Raw genomic sequence first — 7,415 nt, 5'->3', positions numbered from 1 at the left:
AAAATTACTAGTACTTTTGATGCCACTATCAGTGTACAACCTTCCCACGGGTGTATGTGCCTGATGAGTGTAAACATTCCTGAAATGTTTTCCTCTACTCCTTGACAAATCTCTTTACACCTTTTAGGGCACAGACTGTTATGTAAAGTCATCCTTGATTATGGCTGTCCTTCCCCAGATAAACAGGTGTCTCTTTCGTTGGGGCTACCTTACTACTTTACAGATTTTTGCAGTGCATCTTCACCAACTGAACTGCTAATTACTTCTTTATACACCTATCTCATTTCCTCTTACAATGTATGGAACAATCTCTCTCTCTCTCTCTTTTCAGANTCTCTCTCTCTCTCTCTCTCTCTCTCTCTCTTTGCAGAGAGGGAGAGGGCCAGGAGCAGAGGGGGAGAGAGAATCTTGACCAGGCTCCATGGCCAGCACTGAGCCCTGAACAGGGCTCGATCTCACAACTCTGAGGTCATGACCTGAGCTGAAATCAAGAGTTGGACACTCAACCTATTGAGCCACCCAGGCACCCCTGTATGGGACAATCTCTCAAATCATCTCTGTGTAAACAGTCTTTATTTTACTCAGTCATTTTTACTGAATTCCCACTGAGTGCTAGGCACCCAGGTTTAAAGAAGCATGTAGATAAAAGGTGTCAGATAAAAGGTGGCACCCAGGTTTAAAGAAGCATGTAGATAAAAAGAAAAACAATGGTTTTTCTAGAGAGAATGCCTGAACTGAGACTACAACAGTGAGGTCAGCCAGATTCAAAGGGGTTAGAGTGTGCAAAATGGGGAGAGTAGGCAAGACTGTAGTAAGACAAGGGAAAGAAGCCCACAACAGGGTAAATACTTGTCTAAACTACAGGGATCCAAGAGGAAGACATCACCAGCAGTTCAGAATGCCAGAGAAAAGGGCAGACAGTAGAAAGGATCAGAGCGCTTTGCAGAATTCAAGATTGTGAAAGCTTTATATGTAATTTTAAGATACCCGGACACAAATGTTTTTTCAACAGTTCATAGTCATATTTGCATTTGAGACAGATCACTCTAAATGCCGTGGAGAGCGATGAATTTGAGGGGCATGGTAATAAAAGATGGGAGATGAATTAGAAGACAGTAACAGAAAATAAAGATGAAGCAAGAACACCTGAACCGACAGAATGGTTCCAGAAATAATCAGGATATAAAATTATCAGGGCCCAGGACAGAATAAATCTGTACTATGGGGCGCCTGGGTAGCGCAGTCGTTAAGCGTCTGTCTTTGGCTCAGGGTGTGATCCCGGTGTGCCGGGATCGAGTCCCACATCGGGCTCCTCCGCTGGGAGCCTGCTTCTTCCTCTCCCACTCCTCCTGATTGTGTTCCCTCTCTCGCTGGCTGTCTCTCTCTCTGTCACATAAATAAATAAAATCTTTAAAAAAAAAAAATCCCTATCCTTGAGAAACCCGCGAGCTGGGGGCTCTGAAGTGACCATCACCTTGGGCTGCGGCAGGAGCACCCGAATGTTTCCGTCTTCACGTCCCCCTCCTCACGTTGACCCCGCAGCCGCCAGCCCCGGCTCACCCCCTCACCCCAGCCCACCCCGCCAGCCCGTCCTCCCGGGGCGCTGGTGGGGGCTGCGTCTACCTGACGGCGGCGACGAGGCGGGGGCAGGGGTCCCGGCGTCCCGCACAGCAGCACCGCGCGGAGTTGGGAGACCCCAACCGCCCCCGAGCACAGAGACGCTAAGCCCGCCGCGCAGACCGAGCAGCGACGGAGGGCGGTGCAAGGACGCAGGCCGGCGCACGCTTACCTGCGGCGGCTCCGCTCCTGACCGGCGCCGCCGCTGGGGAGCAGCCGAGGGGAAGCGGTTGTCGGACAGCGACTGTTAGGACGGACCGGGCTGGGTGGGCAGAGGCTGAGGGGGCGGGGCCGGCTGAGGACGCAGGACGCCTCCCGGCCGCGTCGCCCGCCCCAGCTGACTCCCTCCCAGGGCCCGCGGGTGGGGCTCGATCCCACAACCCCGGGATCACGCCCTGAGCCGAAGGCAGACACTCAACCGCTGTGCCACCCAGGCGCCCCTAGCGATACTTTTCTAAAAAAAGTTTCTGCTGGTCCCCATGGCAACCCTGCCGCGCGTTACGTGCAACTTAGAGCCCTACTGCCAAAAAGAATAAATACTAAAGTGAAAAAAAAAATCCTTATACTTGACCAATGTCATATTTCCACCATTATGGGAAAGCTTTTCCCAATGTAATTTTCCTGTCATTATATATTTTCCAGCCCATTTTCTTCAACCTCCACCTTCAGTATTTCCCAGAGTGAAAAAAAAAATTGTCAACTTGCNATCCCACAACCCCGGGATCACGCCCTGAGCCGAAGGCAGACACTCAACCGCTGTGCCACCCAGGCGCCCCTAGCGATACTTTTCTAAAAAAAGTTTCTGCTGGTCCCCATGGCAACCCTGCCGCGCGTTACGTGCAACTTAGAGCCCTACTGCCAAAAAGAATAAATACTAAAGTGAAAAAAAAAATCCTTATACTTGACCAATGTCATATTTCCACCATTATGGGAAAGCTTTTCCCAATGTAATTTTCCTGTCATTATATATTTTCCAGCCCATTTTCTTCAACCTCCACCTTCAGTATTTCCCAGAGTGAAAAAAAAAATTGTCAACTTGCCATATTTCTGTAAAATGGTTTGTTCTGACCAACTTTCCATTACAAACATAAAAAGATGACAGGCAGGCCACTGCTAAATTTTAACAGTAAATAATTGACAAAACTAAATTCAGAGCAAAAAAAATTAATTTCACAAGAGAGTACTTTACCTTGATATTAAAATCANACATTAAAGTCGCCATCATCTGATGTAGGCCATGAATCATCGGCACCATGGCAAACAGAAAGACTTTAGAGCAAAAATATACAACAAAACCAAGTTCATTAAAAAGAAAAATTGAGTGAAAGGTCAGCTATCTATTTATTGAAAGAAGTTTCTTGATATAATTAAAATTTGGCCTCTGTTTTTGTTACTAAGTTTTTATTTTAATTCCAGTACCATTAACATGCAGTGCTTTCTTAGTTTCATGTATACAATATAATGATTCGGCAATTCCAGACATCTCCCAGGGCTCCTCATGACAAGGGCATTCCTTCCTCCCTATCTCCTCTTTCAGCCATTCCCCCACGCATCTCCCCTCTGGCAACCATCAATTCGTTCTCTATAGTTAAGAGTCTGTTTCTGTGTTTGTCTGTCTCTCTCTCTCTCTCTTTTTTTTTTTTTTTGCTCATTTTTATTGTTTCTTAAATTCTACATGAGTGAAATCATATGCTTTACGTCTTTCTCAGACTCACTTAGCATAATACTCTCTACTTCCACCCATTTCATTGTAAATGGCAAGATTTCATTCTTTTCTATGGCTGAATAATATTCCATTGTGCATATATACCACTTCCTCTTTATCCATTCATCTGTCAATGGACACTTGGGCTGACTATTGCAAATAATGCTGTAGTAAACATAGGGGTGCATGTATCCCTTTGAATTGGTGTTTTTGTATTTTTTGGATAAATACCCAGTAGTACAATCACTGGATTGTAGGGTAGTTCTATTTTTAGCTTTTTGAGGAAACGCCATACTTTTTCCCATAGTGGCTGTACCAGTTTGCATTCCCACCAACAGTCCAAGAGGGTTCCTTTTTCTCCGCCTCCTGGCCAACACTTGTGTCTTGTGTTTTTGATTTTAGCCATTCTGAAGGGTGGGCGGTGGTATCTCCCAGTTTTGATTTGCATTTCCCTGACAATGAGTGATGTTAAGCATCTTATATGCCTGTTGGCCATCTGTATGTTTTCTTTGGAAAAATGTCTGCTCCTGTCTTCTGATCATTTTTAAACAGGGTTGTGTTTTGGGTGTTGAGTTCTATCAGTACTTCATATTTGTATACTAACCCTTTATCAGATATGTCATCTGCAAATATCTTCTCCCATTCTGTAGGTTGCCTTTTCGGTTTGTGTTTGATTCCATCACTGTGCAAAACCTTTTGATTTTGATGTCGTCCCAACAGTTTATTTTTGCTTTTACTGCTCTTGCCTCAGGACACAGAACTAGCAAAAAAAATATTACTACAGCCAATATCAGAGAGATTATTGCCTGTGCGCTCTTCAAGTATTTTATGATTTCAGGTGTCACATTTAGCTCTTAAACCCATTTCTGAGTTTATTTTTCTGTCCAGTTTCATTCTTTTGCATGTAGCTGTGCAGTTTTCCCAACACGAGTTGTTGAAGAGACCGTTTTTTTTTTTTAAGATTTTATTTATTTATTGACAGAGACAGAGACAGCCAGTGAGGGAGGGAACACAAGCAGGGGGAGTGGGAGAGGGAGAAGCAGGCTCCCAGTGGAGGAGCCTGACATGGGGCTTGACCCCAGGACCCCGGAATCACGCCCTGAGCCAAAGGCAGATGCCTAACGACTGAGCCACACAGGCGCCCCGAAGAGACAACTTTTTCCCCATTGGATATTCTTTCCTGCTTCATCAAGGATTAATTGACCATATTCTTATGGGTTTCATTCTGGGATTTCTGTTTTATTCCACTGATCTATATCTGTTTTTATGCCAGTACCATACTGTTTGGATTATGATAGCTTTGTTCTATAACTTGCAATCTGCAATTGTGATACCTCCAATTTGTTTTTCTTTTTTAATATTGCTTTGGCTATTCGAGGTCTTCAGGGGTTCCATACAAATTTTAGGACTGTTTGTTCTAGTTCTGTGAGAAATGTCGTTGGTATTTTAATAGGCATTGCATGAAATCTGCAGATTGCGCTGGGTACTATAGACATTTTAACAATATGTGTTCTTCCCATCCATGAGAATAGAATGTCTTTCCACTTCTTTGCNGAGTGCCTTTCCACTTCTTTGTGTCATCTTCAATTTCTGTCATCAATGTTTTATAGTTTCTTGAGTAGAGGTCTTTCAAAATTTGGCCTCTGGTTTTAAATGGTTTTTGTTCTCTGTTTTGCCTCCACCTCTCCAAAGACGTGAAATACCTAGTAAAGACCCAGTCTTACTTCCCAAAAGTGAGAGTGACAAGCAAGGAATTCTCTGAAATGTTTGAAAGTTAATCGTACAAAAGTTAACCACAATGAATTATCACCTTTCACCTGTCAGAATGGCTATAAACAAAAACACAAAAAACAAGTATTGGTGAGGATGTGGAGAAAAAGGGACCCTTGTGCAGTGGTGTTCGGGATAGAAACTGGTGCAGCCACTGTGAAAAACAGTATGGATGTTCCTTCAAAAATTAAAAATAGAAATACCATATGATCCAGTAATTCCACTACTGGTTATTTAATACTTCCCCAAAGAAATGAAAACACTAATTTGAAAAGATATATGCATCCCCATGTTTATTGCAGCATTATTTACAACAGCCAAGATATGGAAACAACCCAAGTGTCCAACCACAGATTTAACACACACACACACACACACACACACACACCCAGAGAATGTTACCTAGCCATAAAAAAGGAGGAGATCTTGCCTTCTGCAACAATGTAGATGTACCTAGAGGATATTATGCTAAGTGAAATATGTCAGACAGAGAGAGACAAATACTACATGATTTCACTTATATGTAGAATCTAGAAAGCCGAACAAATGAACAAACAAAAAACAGAAACAGACCCAGAAATACAGAGAATTCTGTATGGCCAGAAGGGAAGGAGGTGGCAGACAGACAACACGGGCGAAGGGGAATGGGAGGTTCAGGATTCCAGTTATAGGAAGTCACAGGGATACAAGTACAGCATAGGGTACACAGTCAGTGGTACTGTAATAGCATTATGCAGTAACAGATAGTAACTACACTTGTGCTAAGCATGGTGTAACATACACAGTTGTTGAATCACTATGTTGTACACCAGAAACTAACACAGCGCTGTGTATCAACTATGCTTCAATTTAAATAAATAAATACACAAATTTATGTTATTAGTGTGAATACTCTTCCCAGAGAGATTAAAAGATTAAAAATTAGAAGGTCCAACTTCTTTCCTACACAGGTCCTGCCCTATATAAACTAGCAAGACCTTAAAAACCTTTATAGGCACTCAGATCCCGAAGAAGAGAGACTGCTATAAAAAATAAAGTCCTGGTAGCCATGCCCTTATTANCCTCTATTTCCCTAGACACTGCCTAATAGTCTTTTTCTGTGAGCTCCCACTCCGAGATCACTCTTCTGCAGGGCTCAGTGGTACTCTCCAACCATTAAATCTCTAGACTATGAAAGCACAGGCTCCCAAAACAAGGATAAGCTCAAATGACCAACAGTAGGAGCCATTTGATGCTCCTGGAGAACAAGCTGCATGGAGTTTCAGTCATCCATGGAGTCATGTCACATAGACATGTTACCAACTACCCAAATGAAGCTTTGTTATGGATATGACACCCAGTCCCACCCCACCAAACCCTCCATGTACATGGGAAGGGCATCAAAGAATTAGGTAAAGAGGTAGAGTGAGGAGACCACTACCCTGGGCCATAAATCTAGATAGTTCAGAATCTCCATTCCCCCTATTACTCAAGAGGATCGAAGCCACTCTCTGTAAGTTGGAGTGGAAGTAGATGGTATCACATTCCTATATTCTGTAAAAAGACTCTTCTCAGTGGCTCAAATGATTTTAATATCTCTCAACAGAAAACCTGAAGTATTCTAGTTCGCTCAATTAAACCAACAAACAAAAAAGCTGCTCAGGATTCTCTTGAATCCTCTATTTTAATATGCCTTTCTACACAACTCCCAATATCCTGTGTCCTTCATTCCTTTGTGTGTGTATCCTTCCTTCCTGTAATGCATCTTTATCTCACTTACCATAAAACCCAATATTCTGACATCTTTTCTAAAACTCTTATTCCTATCCAACCCAACGTTGTTGTTCTTGAAACTTAGCCTCCCCTGCTAACTCCTTCCTAACCCACTTTCACTGTGTTTACTAGACCCACTCCCCATCTTTCTATTATTAAAACATTCACCCACTAGATGAAGAAAAAGGAAGAAACCTGAATTTAAAGCTCACTCTTGTCACTTATCATAGCCAAATAGATCACTTTAATCTCTTTTGAGTTTCAAATTCTGCATTTAAACAACCACTTGGCAGGGATGTACTGTATGATGACTAACATAATATAATAAAAAATCATTAAAAAAAGAATATATAAACAAAAAATAAATAAATAAACAACCACTTGGTAAGGATGTTAAGCATAGATTGCAGTACGGGAGGGTATTTTGATTCATTCATCTCTAAGATTCCTTAAAATCCTGAAATTATGTGCTCTTGATGTTGTCTATTGAAAAACAGAGAATACGTAGCTGGCAGAAATAGAAAAAATTAATGCAATAAAAGAAGCACCAAGAAAAGCAGAAAAGAAAGTA

At 42.4% G+C, this 7,415-nt stretch overlaps 1 long non-coding RNA gene across 1 annotated transcript in view; it reads right to left on the bottom strand.

Moving 5' to 3' along the window:
• Positions 1 to 2,823: 2,823 nt before the first annotated feature.
• LOC117799100 overlaps positions 2,824 to 7,415 on the bottom strand; it is a 6,943-nt gene continuing 2,351 nt past the window's right edge. The window contains exon 3 of the long non-coding RNA XR_004622939.1: positions 2,824 to 2,886. This is a non-coding gene — a long non-coding RNA (uncharacterized LOC117799100). The remainder of the gene's footprint in view (positions 2,887 to 7,415) is intronic.

The sequence above is a fragment of the Ailuropoda melanoleuca genome, unplaced genomic scaffold (assembly GCF_002007445.2).
Source record: "Ailuropoda melanoleuca isolate Jingjing unplaced genomic scaffold, ASM200744v2 unplaced-scaffold4279, whole genome shotgun sequence".
NCBI lineage: Eukaryota > Metazoa > Chordata > Mammalia > Carnivora > Ursidae > Ailuropoda > Ailuropoda melanoleuca.
This window is presented reverse-complemented; position numbering and strand designations above follow the sequence as displayed.